This window comes from Asparagus officinalis, chromosome 7 (assembly GCF_001876935.1).
Source record: "Asparagus officinalis chromosome 7, Aspof.V1, whole genome shotgun sequence".
NCBI lineage: Eukaryota > Viridiplantae > Streptophyta > Magnoliopsida > Asparagales > Asparagaceae > Asparagus > Asparagus officinalis.
The window spans coordinates 133125338-133146351 of record NC_033800.1 but is presented as its reverse complement, the minus strand read 5'-3'; positions in this window follow the sequence as shown (position 1 = coordinate 133146351).

Genomic DNA, 21014 nt, shown 5'->3' with positions numbered 1-21014 from the left:
ATTTTGTTGGTAAATATGGATCATGCCGGATATGGCTCGTTTGGTGCAACATATCCGAGAAAGGCAAAAGATTCACAAGTTAATAACCATATAAAATAGATAAATAAATATTAAAGCCAGGGTTTTGGTCGATATGTCGAGAATTTAGCAAATTTCTCAATTCGAGGCATCCGAAACGATTCTTCACCTTTCCAACACCTTGTATACATGAAATGGGGTATGAGTGTATATAACTGGACTTGAATTCGTATGTGTACGTTTCATGTGCCACATTGACAGCGGGGGCTTTTCCATTTTCTCATTTCTGCACAGTAGCAACAGCTCAAAGAGCTGTCTGCAACAGCAGCAGCAGCAGCTCAAAGTCTGCAGCAGCAGCTCTTTGAAGGAGCTGGGCTGGCAGCAGCAGCAGCTCAAAGAGCTGCTGTCTGGCAGCAGCAGCAGCAAACAGCTCTTAGAGAGCTACTACTACAGTCAGCAGCTCAAAGAGCCTGATGTTGCTGCTGTTGCAGGTAGCTCTGCTGCTACTGCTACAGACAGCAGCTCTTTGAGCTGCTGCTGCAGCCAGCAGCTCCTCAAAGAGCTGCTACTGCAGCCAGCCAGCTCAAAGAGCTGCTGCTGCTGCTCTTACAGACACTCTTTGAGCTGCGCTGGCTGGCAGACAACAGCTCTTTGAGGAGCTGCTGGCTTACAGCAGCAGGCTTCAAAAGAGCTGCTGCTCTGGGCAGAGTGCGAACTTAAAATTCACGTAATGAACTAGACATATCAAAAAAGGGGCTAAACATCTAATAAAATATCTCACTCTAGAAATGGAGAGACTTCGCTGCAATTGAACAAAATATATTTGCAACATTGCTCCCATACACTTCTTTCAAGATCTACTTGTGTGGCTTTACCCACACAACGACCTGAGTATGCCATTACGACCATGACGAGTACGACGAGTCTCAATGTCTGATAAGTACATGGAGCAAAATGCCAAAGCCTCGTCTGCAAGATATCCTATGCAAATGCTCCCTTCCGGATAATTTTTATTTCGAACATATCGTTTCAATGTTTGTAAATACCTTTTGAGAGGAAAAAAGTATTAACTGAGTTATAGAAGGCAAGTAAAATTTAGAAACAAAAAGTTCAATAATTTTTTTTTTGTTTTACCTTTCAATGGGATACATCCATCGATATTGGACTGGTCCAGCAATAGCAGCCTCGTGGGCGAGATGAACTAGTAAGTGAACCGTTATATCAAAGAATGAAGGAGGGAGCATTTTCTCCAAATAACATATGGTCAATGCAATTCTATATTCCAAATGCTTGAATGATGCTTCAGATTCTTTCTTACTGCACAACCGTCTAAAATTGCATTTAACTCAAGCAAAACAAGAGTAAGGGGTCTAGGCAAAACCCTTCGTATCGCAAGCGGGAGTAATTGGTGCATTATAACATGATGATCATGACTCTTCAAACCATGTATTTTTTGATCCTTCACATCAACAAACCTCGCAACATTTGATGAGTATCCATCAGGAACTCGCACATTCGATAGCACACGATAAAATAGTGTCTTTTCTTCATTTGTCATAGAGAATATTGCAGAAGGTAAGTATGTCCTAGCTCCCACACGAATTGGATGGAGACCTTTCCTTATATTGAGAAGTTCTAGGTCAGCACGAGCTTCAAGTCCATCCTTTGTCCTTTTATAAGTGCCCAACAATGTATACAAAAATTTTTCTGATACGTTCTTCTCAATGTGCATCACATCTAGATTATGACGTACCAAAAGATGCTCCCAATATGGTAAAGAAAAAAAATACTTTTCTTTTTCCATGGATTATTAGTACCATTTCTTTGTTCTTTGGAGGCAACAGAAGTATTTCTTTTCCTTTTCTTTTTCCGTGTAATATCATCAGTTTCAGATTCTGAAGGTGGTGATTTCCCAAAGGTAAAGGTCAGATTAGACATTTGTGCTATACACTGGGCCCCGGTCAACAACTTGGGTGCTCGACCCCTCTCGCATTTGCCATCAAATGAAGCTCCATCATTTCGAAATCTATGCGTTATGGGAAAAAATCTACGATTACCCAAATAACATTGCTTTTTACAATTAAGTAAGCGTTTTGATACTGTTTGATGATGACATTGAGGACATGCAAGCTTCCCCTTCGTACTCTATCCCGAAAGATTCGCATATGCAGGAAAGTCATTTATTGTCCACAACACAGCAGCTTTCATGTTGAATGACTGATTGGAAAACACATCATAAGTGTTGGCGCCAACCTCCCATAACTCCTTTAGCTCATCCATTAAAGGTTGCAAGTACACGTCAATATCATTTCCAGGTGCATTAGGGCCTGGAATAAGTAAAGAAAGAAAGAAGAAGGGTTGCTTCATGCATATCCACGGAGGCAGATTATAAACAGAAATTATGACGGGCCAAGTGTTATGATCACTACTCATATGTGCAAAAGGATTGAACCCGTCGCTTGCCAAACCCAATCTTACATTTCGAATATCAAATGCAAAATTCGGGTACAACGAATCTAAATGCTTCCAAGCTGTAGAATCTGATGGGTGTCTCATAAATCCATCTTTAGGGCATTCGGTCGCATGCCATCTCATATATTCTGCAGTATGTTTTGACATATACAACCTTTTCAACCTCGGTGTTAGTGGAAAATACCGAAGAATCAGCTGATACTTTCTTACTAGAATTATCCCCAGTTAAACTATCCCCAACTCTTGTTACTTTTTTCACTTTATATCTTGACGCACCACATGTAGAGCACATGGTTAAGTTTGCTGTCTCTTTCCAAAACAACATGCAGTCGTTAGGGCAAGCATCAATCTTCTCATAAGTAAGGCCCAAATCATCAATAATCTTTTTAGCTTGTGAAATAGACCGTGGCAAACAATTTCCCTCAGGCAACATATCTTTAAAAAGCTCTAAAAACATATCAAAAGCCTTATTAGTCACATTTCCCAAACACTTGATCTAGTACAATTTTACGACGGCATCCAATTTTTTATACTTCTTGCATCCTGGATACAACTCCTTATCAGCTTGCTCAAGTAACTTAAAAAATCGCTCTGCCTCGGGTGTTTGACCATCAAAAACAGGCTGCCTCGATGACCCTACGTTCTCACCAATATTTGGTTGCACAAATGTCTCATTAAGGAAATCATGCATTTCACCTACATCTCCTCCTTCAGCAACATCTATTTCCATGACATTTGTTGATTCAATGTAAGGCTCACCATGATGTGTCCATCGAGCATTCATGTACAAGGGTCCATTCCATGCCAAAGAAGATGTCCCACCATAGTCATCTTATCTTCAAAATAACGATTACAACATTCTTTACAAGGACATGTGATCTTATCTTTACGACTAGACTTGGCAAGGGCTTCATCTACAAATAAGTTCAATCCTGCAACATAATCTGGACTTCGACGATCAAAATGTACCCAACTTTTATCCATTATTTAAGTATTTTGCAGAACAGAACACCAAATTGAACCTATTCACACGTGCAAAACCTAATCAGTCAATGGTTAGAACTAAGTAAAAAATGAAAAGAGATAGAGACAAACATCAAACTCCTAATGTGAAATGGAGAATACAACAGAAGTGAAAACAGTCTAGATGGAATAATTTATGGATTTCTCCCTTTGAACTAGCCACCGATGTCTTTCCTTAGATGTTAATGTTGTGATTTTCTGCCTACCAAAGGTACTAGGCCTGATAATTAGTGCTGTCAAATGAGTTGATATTGGGAGTTAAAGCAAGTCTTCGGCCACCCTCTAAACATTACTTAAATTTGAAATTGGTGCAGGAAAAGGGAAGTAACTTTCATTTGTTGATGGGTGCTTGTTAGAGCATACATAATAATTGACATTTAGTGAATGAACCAGGCTAGATTCCTAGACATGATTGTTGACAATTTATTATTAGGTGGATCACATTCTTACCAGATCCCTGGGGTATTTTAACATGAGGCTTAACCAAAACGTATAATACAGAGAATTTTTTTATATTTTAACCTTGGCTTCTTACTATTTTAGCAGGGATAAGTATAGATAACAAAGTAAAGTTGACCTCATTTGCTTATTGTTATGCTTGTAATCTTACTAACTTCCTATTTAAACAGTCTTCAGATTGTAATTATACGTTAATGCAACATTATTCCATTACCCAGTCTGTTTTTTTGCTTGGACAAATGCTTTCATTCTTCTCCTTATGTTCTATGCCTTTTGCAGGAATAATTAATTAACGACAATGCTTTCATTCTTCTCCTTATGTTCTATGCCTTTTGCAGGAATAATTAATTAACGACACAAAAGTAATCCAATAAGAAATATAATAAAAAGAAATAAACTCAATAAAAGTCAATAGAATAATCATGATGCTAAAATAACTCTAAAAAAATGGAATTACCTTGAGGGCACCCTTGCAATGGCGGCAACGAAATTATACTAAAAAAATTATACTAACATTAAAACAATTATACTAAAAAAATATAAAAAGAAAGATGATCTAAAAACCAATTACACTGAAAAAATAGTCTAATCTAAGATTTTTTTAAATTTTCTTAGATAAAAATAAAATTAAATCGTCTACAAATCTAAAATTAAATTTTCTACAAATTATACATGGCCTAGTCCTCTTCTCCACAAATCTAAAATTAAACGTTCTACAAATCAAACAATACTCTAATCTAAGATAATAATTAAACATTCTAATCTACGTTGAAAACCAAATCATCTACGCGTGAAGAATGAAGGGCCGATAGGTACAGAAAAATAAAAGAAAAAACTTACCGATCGAGAGGAGGTAGGGCCGCTCGGATCTGATATGTTCTTCAGATGTAGGGCCGCGCGTTTTTTTTATTTTTTTGGGGGAGAAAGAGACGGCATGAGTTAGAATATTTGGGGGAGAAAGAGGCAGAAGTATTTGCCTCTTGCGGGTTCTTTTTCGGGGGGCGAAAACCAATGCGGCGTGGGTTTTTCTTTTCAGGGAAAAGAAGCGGTGTGGGGTTTGGTTATTAGGGTTTAGAAAACATTAGGGGCAGATATATATACCTCTATTTACTCCAAATTACTTAATTTGGAGCTTTTATTATTTTTAATTCCCGCCAAACTTGTAGGGGTATTATGAAGTGCCCCAAATAATAGTAATAGGCACATATTCAACATCCGCACCTAATTCATAATTAATAGGGGCAAATCACTATTTATGCCCCAAATAGATCGCCCCAAATGCTTACTTTTTTTGTAGTACTAGTGCTAACTCAATTATAAATCTTATACAATTTTTTACTAGTGCGTGCTTTAAAGCAGAACCAAAATGCTAAAAAACTCACCAAAAGATGCCACCTCATCCTCCTCAATTTTTCGCATGCATTAATTCTACGGTGGAGATTATTACTTTTTATATCTATTATTTTTAATTTTTTGGAGAAAATTAATGCATGCGAAAAATCATCTCCGATTTTCTATCTTCAACCCATGGCTCTTTTATTGCCTGGAGAAAAATAATTCAGGATTTAATCTATCCCCATCTAATATAATTTTTATTTTAATTTGCGTAGTATATTTTTCGATTTTAATTCTTATCGAGAAATATTAGGTTTTGGGATCTTGAGTTTTAATTTTGAGAAACAACTCTTCGATATTTTATCTACGATCGAAGACACTCTTACTCAGAGAAAGATTATTCAGGTATTTATTCTACAACTCTTTAATAATTATTTTTAATTTAATACATTTAATATTTTTATATTTAATTGTTGTGTTTTTAATTTATTTCTGGTAACATTACAATAGCAAAATAAATTGGTGATTTTTAATCTTCAGCCCATGGCATTTTTGTTGCTTAGAGAAAATAATTCAGGTATTTAATACACAATTATTTATTTATATTTTAATATTTTTAAAATTTTTTATATCTAATATTTATTTTCAATAATAATATTTTGATTCAATTTTCTAGACTTCATTTTTTTAATATGTTAGAATAAAAATATTAATTAAAAACAATTATAAAATATATTTTCTGCTATTAATTTTGAATTTTGGATTTTTTTATTTTATAAATTTATGAAAGTTCATTAAATTCAAAATCATTCATGTAAATCAAGAGTTTGTAAATTCAAATAAATGAGAATTAGTGGTGTTTATCAATATGATGACTGAAGTTAAATTTATTATAAAGATAATTTAGTTTCTTAATTTCCAAATTTTAATTTATATTTTTTATTTTAAATATTTGTGAAACTATATTTTCTATTTTCTAAAATATTCCAGCAACTATTTTTTTGAATTTAATAAATTAATTTACAAATTATCAAAATTTAGGTAAATTTTTTTTACTTTTTAGATAGTTGTGAAAACTAATTTCAATAAAAAGTGAAATAATGCCAAAAGTCTAGTAAAGTTTAAGTTACAAAATATTACTTTAATTTAACTACCTAACTTAAATTGTGTTCACAACTTTTTAAATTATTTTAGTTTTGAAATATTACTAAAATAATACCAAAATTTTATTAAATTATAAATTACAAAATTAATCTTACCAAATACAAGTTACCAATTTAAACTACTAAATCTTACTTTAATTTAGATCATCTTCACAATTTTTTAAAATTTATAAATAATACCAAAATTTTATTAAATTATAAATTACCAAATTAATCTTACCAAATACAAGTTACCAATTTAAACTACCAAATCTTACTTTAATTTAGATCATCTTCACAATTTTTCAAAATTTTTAAATCATTATAATTCAAAATATACCTAAAGTAATACCAAAATTTTAATAAATTTTAAATTACCAAAATTGTGAAAATTTAATGGGAAATTGTGTCAAGGCCCCAATAATAAGAAGCCTATATGACATGGCCATTTATATTTTGTGCCTTGTGTTTCAGCCCCAATACATGATGTATTTGTGTCAATGCCTCAAAATGACTGCCATGTGAACAGAGTGAGAAAAAACCCACTTGAAATTACAAACCCACCCTCTGAAGTGACCAAACTTGGTAACTGCGCCCATCGTCCACTCAAGTACTCTCTCCGCCTCTCTCTCCTACTATTCAGGAACCACCGAAATTCTCAAACTCCATTTCTCCCATCTCAAATTTTAACTTTGAGTTAGGTTTTTCACCGTGAATATGTCATCGAAGGAAGTATCGGTTCATAATTTCGAAGCCCGGTTCATAATGTCGAAGTCGTTCATCACGGTGGATGGCAGGAGCAAGTTGTCAGCTACCATGAACGACGGTCAAAATAAAAAAATGAAGCCAAATCTTTATTATCGGTCGCACAGCGAAGTTATGATCACACGGCTTTCTCAAGTGATGATGGTCGTGTCACTTCTAGCGAGGATGAATACCATGAATCATCTGTGAATGGAAGCACAGAGGAAGCGTCAAAGGCTCTTTTCATCATGCAAAGGGGTGAAGTACGAAGTCGAGGCAATAAAAGAGGATTAGCAGAGGATGGTTCCAACCCTAGATAGAGGTAAGTTTTAGATTTTTTTTAATTAAAGAACTTAACCTAAGTTCTCTCAAGTACATAATATGTTATTTAAACTAAGGTTCATGTTATCTAAAATAATTTTCATGTTATCTAAACTGAGGTTCTTGTTAATTCTAATCCTATACATGAGAATTAACCTTAGTTTCATGTTATTTAAAATGAGTTTCATGTTAACTAAACTGAGTTTCATGTTAATTCTAATCATATACATGAGAATTAACTTGTGTTTAATGAAATACATGTTAATTAAACAAAGCGTTATGTTAACTAAACTGTAATTCAAGTGAAATCATCTGAGTTTCAAGTTAAATCATAAGAGTTTCATTTTAATGTACATTTGAATTTCTTTTCAGAAAAAAGGTTGATAATCCTGCAAAAATTAGGCCAATTGCCATTATTGGGGTATATTGTGAATTTTGAAGCGTCTTGCTGAAAGTATCCTAGAGGGGGGTGAATAGGATAATTTCTAATCTAATCCGATATGGATGCCGAATTAAAACTTATTAACTAATAATCCTAGCTATTATGATACACAACAAGTTATGCGCAATGATATATAATTAAACAACGGGCGATATAAACATGAACACACAAATAAGAGAGATAGTGTGCAAATATACAATCGCAAACACAAGTCAAATGATCACATAGTTCGGTCGACCCACGACCTACGTCTCCGCTCCTCACCCTCGAGGAGAATCTCCACTATCTCAAAAATAACTACACAATCAGTTTTCAATGCTCACCGATAAACGTTTACAATTCATAAAATTGTCAATATATAATACACTCCTCTAGGTGTTGGCCTAGCTTGTGTCACATTCCTTAAGTGCTTGGAATTACTACCTCTCCCTAGGATTTACAACTGACGCCACTCCTCTTGGAATTAACCCCGTCTCTCACCAACCACTCCTCTAAGTGTCCTTGTGTATTATAATGTGTTCTCAACAATGATAAGCTCAAATAAATATTTGTTCTCTCATAAGGATGAGAACGAAATCTAAGCTCACTCATTGATACAACCCCACAACCTAAATGTATACAATATGTGTAATATTAAAGCTCAAGTGGTTGTGTATGTAAACAATGAGTATAATAAAAATATAAAATTAATTAAAATCTAGCTTATAGAAATGATAATCAAAATATAAATTTTTAGATATTTAGTTTAGTAAAACTTCTCTAAAAATAAGAGAGATATGAAAATTGATGCTCAAAACCGAAATGATCACATCCTCTTGTGAAACTCCCTTCACATAAACAATACACTTAATTTTTCTTAAAAACTCTTAAACAAAACTTACAAACTTGTTTTTAAACTTCTCTTAGTTTTTCTAAAGTGTTAAGGGCTAAGGGATATTTATAGACACTCAAAACAATAGCTCAAAGCCAAAGAAAAGCACAAAAAAACGAGACAAAACCCGCAAAAAATAGAATCTAGAAAATAGACATTTTTGCAATGGTTCTCTAGTCAGTTGACTGATTTTTATGTGTCGTCTGACTGATTTGGGGTCACCGGTCGATTGGTTGATAGGTGTCGGTTGACCGATTTCATGCACATTGCAGATATGACAGATTCTGAAATTTTTGTGTACCTAGCTTTCTTAAATCAATTAAAAATATCAAATCAACTCCAAAAATTATAAATTTTAAAATAAGTCTTTACATATATAGATAAATATATTAGAGAAAGAATTTATTAAATATAACTTCTTATTTGTGATAAATCACTATTTTACAATAGATATTCTAGATTCTAAAAACTGCTGAAACACTTGATTTTGTAAAATCAATTTAACATAGTAAATCAACTCTAAAAATGATAAAATTTTAGAAAATATTTATAAACATGTAATAGAACATTTTAGAAAAATAATTTCTCAAATCTCATTTCCCATATGTGAGAACTCATTTATTTTGCAAGCCATTCAAAATGTAAAAACGTTAAAACTTGATTTTGATGAAATTGCTTCAAACAAGTTTTGAAACATATTAAAATAGATTAATAGACTTGAGGAAAGATATAAAATAGTGTAAACAAGTCTTTAATCTATAAACATATTATTTTTCAAAAATAATATGATAAATATGAAACGAGTTTGTATGTATATACATATAACTATTTGTTTCATATTTATATGAATAAACTTGAAGGCTATAAAAGTTGAGCATTGAGTATTAACACATAAAGTACACAACTAAACTAGAAACAATATACCTAAGCTAAAAGTCTTCATTTGAGCTCGATGTTGAACGATTCTCAGCTTGGTAGGGGATGAAGCACGATCTCGTATTTGACTTGAATTGCGACGGCTTCACTCTAATTTCCTTCCATCCTCCAATGGATATGATCGTGTAGGCACAAGTCTAACCAATCTTCAATAGAAGGATCTTTATGTACAGTTCCTAACAAGTAAATACAAGAACACTCCACAAATTGATGTTAGGAATTGTTTGTTAATCATCAAAACTAGATTAGATAGTAGACTCATAAACATGAGACCTAACACTTGCCCTAAAGATATGTCAATGGCATATGGGTGCATATGGTGGATCCATACTTGAGCATTATATTCTATTTGGCGCTCCTGCACTTGATGTCTAATACTTGAGCTGGTGCTGAGTTATTATAATATTAATAATGGAACATCTTTTATCTCTGATGCTAAAACTAGGAAAAAGAAAATTGTTGACTTTTACTTGGATTGGGTCCATAATCAAACTGGTTTCTTAATTGACAGGAAAATTATTTAGACCAATTAGGACACCAATAGCAGAATATGGCTAGAATATTTTGCTAAATTGTTCAAAAATGAAGAGGGGGAGAAGGGACAAAAAAGAAGAGCATCAAGCAGCATTCGAAGATATGTTGAAGATCTACTGAAAAATCTTGTGGATTTAGAGAATAAAAAGGATATACAAGACTTTGTTCTGCTACAAATATTTTACCCATGCTCAATGATATGGTGCCCTAGAAGCATGCAATGCATCCTTAGATTATTACTCAAGTATGTGGATAGCATTAAAAGGGTGGGAAAAAATTACACGAGGGAAACTCATTTATATAGAAACTATTAGAGGCATTAAAACTTCTTTGGAGGGTTTAAAGAAGCTAGGGGTTACATATATCATTGGATGCATGCCACTAATACCCGTAAGTTCCATGTTAAGTCTATTTCATTTCCTATTAAATGTATGTTACTTACTATGAAGTGTTAGGCTTTTCATGTCACTATAGAAGATGAAAATTGCCTTGACTACAGTAGGACCTAAAAACTCGCCTGTACACTTGGCTCGCCTGCACGAGCCAAGTCCACTCAAGATTTGAGTCCGCCAGATGAAGGAAACTCGCCAGCACGAGTCAAGAACACGTCATCGCTGAACTCACCTGCACGTTCAAGCAATCCGCTAGGCGATCAGAAACTTGCATGCACACTTGATTCACCTGCACGAATCATGTCTGCTCAAGAGCTGAGCCCGCCTGCATGGCCAGGCGACCAACAAATTCTCCCGAATACTAGGCGGCTATAGTCGCATACAGGGATGGGCCTTATGATTTTCCGTGATGTGAAAGGGAGGAGTACAGTACTCTGAGCCCATCAAGCAGCCGTTCACAGTACGAGTGACTAGTCAAATCCACACAGTCGACAAACCCGTTTGCATACTTGACTCACCTGTATGAGTCAAGTTCATTTGATCGCCAAGTGCGCCTACATCACCAGACGACCAGAAGCTCGCCTGCATACTAGACTCGCCTGCATAAGTCAAGTTCTTCCAAGTGATTGAGATTCGCATGCACGCTCAAGCAACCAGTCGGGCAATCAACAAACCCGCCAAACTCGCCAGAGTACCTAGCGGCTGCGCTGTCACGTATAAGGATGGGCCTTCCCATTTCTCGCGATATGAAGGGGAGGAGTACAGTGCCCCGAGCCCATCAAGCAGCCGCTCACAGTACAAGTGAGAGGCATGGCATCTCTCAATAGTACATGGTCACATCACATGATTCAAGGGAGTGACCACGTCGTCTCTCCTCTATTTAAGAGCCTCTCCTGGCTACAAGAAAGAGGTTTGTGGTTGATTGATAGATTCATTTAGTTAACCGGACTATTAGCTCTCGGCTCCCGATCAGGCTGAGGACCTGCTCCTTGCATTGATCTTGCACTATAGCATCTCCCTCTAGGTTTCCGCCTTGATCGCCATTGAGCTCAGAGACTCAGACTTGACCAGCACAAGCTTCTACTATGTACTGAAGCTCACCTGCAACCTCGATCAAATCGTCCAAGGGAAGCAAACTCGGTGCGAGAACCGAGCGAGGCGTCCTATCGCTACCAAAGTCCCCACGTTAAACAAGGAGGGTCTTCCCTCCGCTTTTGTTGTAATTTTGATTCACTAGTTTGTAATAAGTTATTCTTATCAATACAAATGAAATCCCTATTTTAGGAAATCAAATTTTACACCTACAGAAGATGGTGACCAGTGGGAGATACCGTTTTTTAACCGAAATTGTGGTAGCGCAGTTCGACGAGGTTGCTATCAGGACAATCGTGGAGTCTCTCGTAATTGAGTTCGACCAAGATAAGTATGAAGAGTATCTGTCTTCCTCCTCCTCTAATGGTAATGCATCCTGCAAATGTCACAGAGTTGTGCGTAAGGCCCGACCCCAAGCGACCGAGGCCTCCACGCCTGAGAACTCAATCCGAGCCATGGTACGGAGTCCTACCTCCCCTAAATCAATCAAGGCCGACCGGAAGGCCAAGGGTACAGGGCGACAGGTCGCTAGATAGGTTGCCAAATGACCCTCGTAGATCCCCGCTCTGAAAGAGACAGTTGTTCGCCTGGGTGCGGACCATGTCGTCATAGTTCACGCAGACGCCCCTCTCTCCAGGAGGGCCCGCCAGCGGCGATGACAGGCTCTCGCCTGACAAGAGGCCTAAGCCCTCACTTCTTATGACGGTCTGAATTACTATTCAGACCTGAAGAATGCCAAATGGAGGTGCAACCCTCCCAGCACTGATGAGTTCACCAAATCAAGTGAGCCCTCACACTCGAGCGAGCTTCGCTCTGATCCAACACTTCTCATTTCGACGAGCCTGGTACTTCTGGCAAGCCTGACCGCCCATGCGAACCAACCAGGATGGGCAAACCCACCAAGTTAGGCGAGTTTCGTTTCTCGGGTCATACTCCTGATCCAAGTAAACTGCCCGAATCAGGCGAGTCTGCTCGAGCAGGCGAGCCAGAGAAGAAAGGCGAACCTCGCCAGGTCCTCCTAACAGACAGACTTTGCATGCGAACCAGCCTTGGTGAGGCGGCATGTGAGCCCCATCAAGCCTGCCTGAATACACAAACGGTCAAAGCTCGTCAAGCGACGGGAACTCGCCCGAACCCAAGAACTCACTCGTCAAGGCGAGCTTGCCCGACTTCGACATTTAACCGTTCCACCCAGTGCACTCAAGGGAGTTCATTTAAAACTATACTTCCAGATTTCCCAAACTCGGACTCCTTCCTGGGACCCAATCACCCGCTCGTTCAGCGCGAACGCGAGAGAATATTCTTGCGCACCCGTACTTGTACGGGGGTAACCCTCCCGCTCGATTATGCACTCTTAGTGTCTCCCTCGGGCGGCGAAGAGGAGGTTTGCTCAGCAGCGGCCACATCCTAAACCTCATATTCGATTCAAGACGAACTAGCGAGGGTGCACATGGCTGAAACCACGGGCAATCAAACAATCACTAAGAAGTTTTAAGAACATCAAGCTGCCATCGAGTCCATAAAGGATATGTTGGAACAACTTCTGAGCAAGAAGAAAAGGAAGAAAATGGCTACGCGCACTCCGCGGAAGCTGGCAGGAGACAGGGAATAGGGACCCACTCCTAATCAGACGACTGAACTAGAAGATAACAGTGATCCCCTCATTCGGATCACTCTTCAAAGTCGTCGGAAGGGACGTCGCGTACTGGGGTACTACCCGAGATAAGAGGCTCGACGAGTTCCAAAGCCAACTTAATACCTTGAAGCTCCAACAAAACATGAACAAGCTAGGGGTGGTTAGGCCGTACCCTATCGAGTGGGACACGGTCCCCTACCCAGCAAAGTTCAAGCCCATCAGTTTAGTGCAGTTTGATGGCAAAGGCTCCCTCTCACAGCACATCTACTACTTCATGTCTCAAACTGGATTCCTCATAGGGAATAATGCCATCCTCACTCGGTTGTTCATCGGCACCCTCAAAGGAGTAGCATTTGAATGGTTCCGCAAGTTGGAACCAAACTCCATTACATTATGGGCTAATACGGAAAGGCTCTTCCTGGCCTGCTTCTTTGATGATGACACAGAGGTATCCATGGCCACCTTCCTCGCTGAAAAGCAAAGGAAGTCGGAGTCAGTCAACGACTTCTTGAAGAGGTTCAGGAATCAGTCGGTTCACTACCGAGACCAAGTCTCCGAAGCCATGCTAATTGAGATGTGCCATAATAACCTTTCTATCCACATTCTGTCCAAAATCGGCACGGTAGAAACCCAAACCTGAAAAGAGCTTGTCCGCCAAGACAAGCAGGTTGAGAATATGACCAAAAGGCTAGAGGCCGAGGAGCCTCAACCTAAAAAGGGGATCATGGAATCAAACGCGCCTAGAAACCCCCCTCGATCAAGAGGAAAGGAGATCATGGTGGTTGACTCCGCTTCGGCACCCAAACCGGCCTAAAGGCCAAAACCTAAGCCGTTCGAGCAGCGCCCTCCCAGGCAATACGACTTCAAGGAGGACCAAGTAGTAGCAACATTCGACACTCTTCTTAAGATCAATAGGATTAAGCTATCGGAAGTCACCAAGCCTGAAGAGGCGAACAAGACCAACGACCCGAGCTACTGTGCATACCACAGGTTCCTCGGTCACCACACCTCCAAGTGATATATCCTCAAGGATAAGCTCCAGGCCCTCTATGATGTAGGGGTTCTGAAGAAAGAGAAATTGCAAAAGAAGGTGACCATGAATATGGTCACCCTGAGCTTCAGGACTGGTCTCCCAGAAGTTCATGCACCGGCGGGATTGGTTCCTATCCCCAAAGTGGTGCTAAAGAGTACTAATGACGATCCTCACAATCAACGAGGAAAATACTTAGTATCGCAGATCTTGCCATCAGGGCAGGTGATATGGGTCCACCTAGACCTCCTCAGTGATGAGCAGTGGGTTTCAAAGTATTCAAGGAAGACCAAAGGTAAGCCCTGCAATGCCATCTCTACTATCCTAGATGGAGACAAAGCAAGGATAATAGCCCTCACTGACTCGGACAAAGAGGCTACCGCATTGGCCACTAGAGCGGGTAGGGAGTTCACCAAGAACTACCCTTCAAGGGCAGAGAACCCGACAGGACCCTCCACAGGGCCACATGCAATAATCCATCCGAACCCCGAAGGTCCAAGCTTGAATAGTCAACCCTTCTAATTCAACGTGCTCGCATAGTTAAAAAACATTTCTGCTAGAATCACCATGTATGAACTCCTACGGTTGTCCAGATCTACTCGAGAAGCTCTACAAGAGGCACTAGCCGACTCGGAGGCTTTCGCCATGCACTTATCACCCACGAGGGAGGAAGACACGGGAAAGAAATGTTTGTAATGCTGTCAAGCCACTGAACAGTGGGTCCCCTACATTACGTTCATCCCTGAGGACATGCTGATCAAAAGCACGTCCCATGATCGACCCTTGTACTTCACAGGGTACATTGGCTCCTCCAAGGTGGATTGGATCTAAGTTGGCTTAGGATCCACGCTGAGCATTATCCCCCTAAAGCTTATCAAGCAGCTAGGGGTACCTCAAAGGCGTTTGTCCGTGACGTCTACGACCATCTTTGGCTTTAACACCACCGGGACCCGACCCCTCGGCAAGATCTGTCTTAAATGCCGTGTAGGTGACATGAGGACAGAGGTGACCTGTTATATCATCAACGTCGAGCCTTCCTACAACATACTATTGGGATGGCCATGGATCCACAATAACTGCATAGTCCCCTCCATGTTACATTAATGCCTAAAGTACGTGGACGACTACGATCATGTGAAAACAGTGGTTGCCGACAGACAACCCTTTAAGGGGGTCGAGAACTACTTCACAGATTCTTTGCTCTATCAGGACCTCGATTCGGATGACCCACCACCGACTGAAGAATCTAGAAGTGGTAATGAAGCGGATAGTGAACCCGAATACGGCGATAACCTTGTCCTGAACGATTTTGAAACAATCGTAATCAGCGATGAAAGCCATAGTGTAACTGACACTGATCAGGCGGACGAGATTATCCTAAATGAGAAGTTCGACTTTTCTTACTTGTCATCTTGTCCGAACTCTGATGATGACAGGCCCGGTGATTAATTTCAGGGTTGTACAATGACCCTTCTTTACGCTTTCCCGTGTGCTCATCGTATGTTACAAAAGGACAAACGATCGAGCCCTCATAGGCTGTGTTCGTTATTCCAGCCCAGGATAATTATCAGAAGAATATTATCTTCAGAAGGATCGATCACCCCTTACGCACGTTGTGGGATGAATCCGAAGAAGAGGAGCTTGCACCCTAACTTTCGCAATACAATCAAATAGCAAAGCGCATGATGAGGGACATGGGCTATGACTTCACTCGTCAAGAGGGTTTGAACTACGGAAAGGGGTGGAAGATGGTCATTCGATCCGCCTACGTTCCTAAAGGAAGGCCCTCAAATTACTTTAGTAAAACTCGAAGAGGTTTAGTTTACACTTCCTCCTCGTTAGAGTTGTTCTACAACTTCGGTGAGGACTCTGATAACGCCCGCTCAGATGATCAATCATCAACATCCTCGGCATGGGACTCAGATGTCAGTATGGGAGACTTGTTTAAAGACCTCACAATCAATATAACTATGACTAATCCCGTCGAAACAGTAGAGGACGAGCAGGTCCCGCTTTATGATGAAGCATGGGACCACTATATCAATGCTCAATGGAACAGTCGCTTCGAGCAGCGCGAACCGCCCATCGAGGATAAAATCCTCCAGATAAACATGGGCGATGAGGCCAACCCTAAGCCTATATTTATCAGTTGTAGCTTATCTCCTCAAGAAAAGGAAGACATCATATCCTTCATACGAGAATATATTGATGTCTTCGCATGGAATTATGAGGACATGCCCGGTCTTGATCCTCAGATCGCCATACATCGTCTTAACATTGGTTCGGGTACCAAACCCATCAAACAGCAACAGAGATGGTTTCATCCACAAATCATGGAGGCAATCAAAGCCTAAGTAAAGAAGCTGATCGAATCCGGCTTCATCAGAGAGGAATAACACCCTGACTGGGTAGCTAACATCGTTCCGGTCCTGAAAAAGAACGTCAAGATCCGCATCTGCATCGACTTCAGAGACCTCAACGCAGCCTGTAACACCCCTCCTTTGGGAGGTACATAAAAATTTGAGCATGACCTATCTGTAATAAGAAGGGTCGACCTGCTAAATCTTTATGTACATCACAACATAGATACACTGAAGGGCGAAAAATAAAGCAGTGGAGATGCATAAGCAATACCCAGGATCACGAGGTTGACAGCAGAGTCCATAGAATACCAAAATAGAAGGGAACTAAAGGGTAATACCAAATATTACAATAATAGCAGTGGCTACAACATTAATACATGTTTTATAAGTCAAAAGTACTACAAAAGTGAACATAAATTAACCCCTACTAAGATTTTCCTCCGGAGCTAATCTTCAAATTCAGGGTCTACAATGCCCTTATCCTTGCCAGTTGTATGACCTGCTAGTGGATTCAGAAACAATAGGGGTGAGCCTAAGGCCCAATAGGTAACCATAAAAATCTCGGGTACAATTCAGGGGAACGAATGAAAATGATGGACATAGATATCAAACTTGAACAAAGAGATCTCAACATTATGTTGTCATTCTTATATCATAATCATTGACCGAAGTGAAATAATGTGTAAAGATGAACAATCAAGGTCTAATATTCATGATTCTAAACTCCTCAATCATGGGATAATCAATAAACCGCGCATGCCTTTATACAGCCACCGGTGAGCGTCCTCACACAGAGCATTGTCCTACCGGGACACTTTACCATTACCACCCACTGGTAAAACTTTCTTCACACAGGGCATAATTTATGAATATAGACAATCAATCATCAACAAAGAGAGGAATATTATCATTATCAATAGTTGAACCATCGAATCAATTCGAATTGTTGCAAAGAAATCATTCAAGGATATTGAAGGTATAAAACTGAAATAAACAATATTAGGATAGCAATGATTAACCAATCAACAACGAGCCCATGTATAAAGTGAATCAAATAGAAATATTATAAAAGTGATAAGATATATAATTAGCATGGGAAACTAACTCGCAGGAACTTCAAGAAAGTAATCAATCGAACTCTCAAAGACTTGAGAGGAAACAATGAAAGGTTACCTACCGATTATGCCGGGATCCTCTCGGCCAGCGAATGAATCCAAGATTCTATGTCCTATATATATATACCCACATGAGATTCTAGATACTATGTCTTTTAAAATTTCTAACTTAAAGCTTACATCATGGTGTAATCTACAACACAAGTTTATCTAATATCTCTAATATGCACAGCAACACAAGTAGTGTATATGTAGCAGATTTAGGTGAATGAATGGTATAATAATTGATGTTCAGAATGCATGAAACTAGACCCAAATGACTCCATTATGAGTCTAATTTCAGAATATAAAACTTTTATATCAATGCATGGTGTATAGTAAGAGTTATGCTCTCAAAAAACTACACCTATCAAAACTATTGCAGAAAAACAGAGATCACAATTTTGAATGAATAATTTATTTCGGGTACTTAACTATATCCCAAAGAGCTCATACTTGGTATGTAAGTAATATTATGGATTAGCTTCCATGTCCCATGAGTTTCATCAATTTTGCATTTTTAAATTGCATGTTACATGCAAAACAACACAAGGGGGTAGACTAGAATTTCCAGCACATATGCTAGCTATTAGAACTAGGTTTTGACCTACCAAACGTTATTCAAATTAATTCAAACTCATATCAATAAAAAGGCAATTAAGTCTAGTTTTAGTAATAGAAAGAATTTCATGCATGCATGATATATGTTGAGATATATACTCTTTACAAAGGACATGACTCAGGCAGACAGTTTCAGACACATACACTACATTAAATCATACTTTAAAAGTAGTAAATGATTTTATAATTAAACAAACAGGGTCTCAAATGAAAGCCACGAAAGTCTAGTTTCTATAACAGAAAGAATTTCATTATTTGAATATGTATAAAGAAAGTTATGATTATTTTACTAGGAGAGTATCATACTGGAAAATTCTGTACGAATTTCTGTTTCAACATAAAATTGACATGCAACCCATATTTATACTAATCCAAAGTAAGATGATTGACATGCAACCCATATTTATACTAATCCAAAGTAAGATGATTAATACTTGATCACATAAGGCTTATAAACCAGTAAAAATTATATTTTATCCAAAGTAAGATGATTAATACTTGATCACATAAGGCTTATAAACCAGTAAAAATTATATTTTATATACTTATAGATATAAAGATTATGTTTTTATAACTAATTATGGACATGCAAGGGCCAATCCTTGCTTCAAAGAACATGCAATGATAAAATCCTCACATGCAAGGCCAAAACCAAATTAGATCATATAATTTTAGTTTAATGTCCTTAATAACAACATGAAAAAAGTATTATACCTAGGGTTGAGACTTGCTCCACTTTCTCCTCTAAAATCCTCCACTATCTTCTTTCTCCTCTCCTTCTTCTTCAATCTTTAGAGCTCAAGAGATGATGCTTATGGAAATCTATGAAATCTTTTTTTTTTTTTTGAACAAGAGGAGATGAGCTTGGGATGTTCAGAGGAGAGGGAGGAGGTTTTGGAGTGATTTTTTTTCTTTTATGGCAAAAAAAAGAAGTGGAGTGCACATATATATATAGGCCATGTGAAGATAAATCTTCAATTTGGCCAAAGTTGAGGGTTTTATGCAAAATTTCCCCCACTAACATGGCTGAACAAATATAATAACTATGTTAATTAGAGAGTTTCACATTAAGTATTTAATAATTTGGTTTTTTCTAATCAAGGTTTAAAGCATGGTTAACTTAGGTTTACATGCTAAGTTTGTATGCATGCTATGACTTAGTTAACTAGATCATAATATGAAAATTGTCTAAGTCAAAATCCTCATGCTAGAAGATTATATGGATACAAAAAGGAAAGAATTACTAATTTATAGATAGGTATTGATAATGGTATCCGGTCATCGGAAGGGGAAAAAGCAATGTTACACAGCCTGTCCAAAAGACAAGTTTCATCTACCAATCACGGATGTCATCATTGATAACACATGCGGGTTTGAGAGAATGTCCTTTATGGATGGATTCTCAGGGTATAATCAAATCAAGATGCATCCTGATGATGAGAAACACACCTCATTCAGAACTCCGATGAGGGTGTACTACTACATAGTCATGCCTTTCGGACTGAAAAACATCGGGGTGACCTATCAACACGCTATGAGCACAATCTTTCGAGACTACCTATGAAAGACAGTTGAGTGCTACGTGGATGACTTGGTCGTAAAGAGTAGTAGCAAAGATGACCACCTCCAAGACATGAGAGTGTGTTCGAACTCATGTGATCTCATCAATTGAAAATGAATCCCACGAAATCATTCATAGGAATGTCCTGTGGTAAATTCCTAGGATTCGTCGTCACGACGAAGGGAATTCGTATTGACCCCAATAAAGTGTGAGCTATCCAGGAGCTTCAGCCTCCCCGGAATCTCAAGGAATTAAGAGGACTCCAAGGACAATTGACTTACATCCGAAGATTCATCTCAAATCTGTCGAGCAAGTGCCAACCCTTCTCCAAGTTGATGAAGAAAGGCATATCCTTCATATGGGACGAGCCCTGTCAATGAGCGTTCGAGGAAATCAAAGCTTATCTCTCGAACCCACCCGTCTTGGCAGCTCCGATCTTAGGAAAACCATTCCTCGTCTATGTGCGGGTCATGGAGCATTCCCTCGGTGCTCTACTGGTACAAAATAATGATGATGGCCACGAGCAAGGCATCTATTACCTAAGTAGGACTCTGCAAGGGGCCAAACGACGATACCCCATGGTCGAAAAAGAATGCCTAGCCTTAGTATTCGCCATCCAGAAGATGCGACATTATCTGGTTGGCCACACTATCTATGTCATTTCCTGGCTGAACCCCATTCGGGTCTTCATGATGCAACCCAAAGCCTTAAATTGGCGCCTCGCTAGGTGGGCGCTCCTGCTGTCTCAATATGACATCCATTTCATACCGTAGAAGTCCGTCAAAGGACAAGCCATCTGTGACCTCATGGACAGTCATCCATTGGAGACGAGAGCCGACTTATTTGAAGACCTACCTGATGAGCCCCC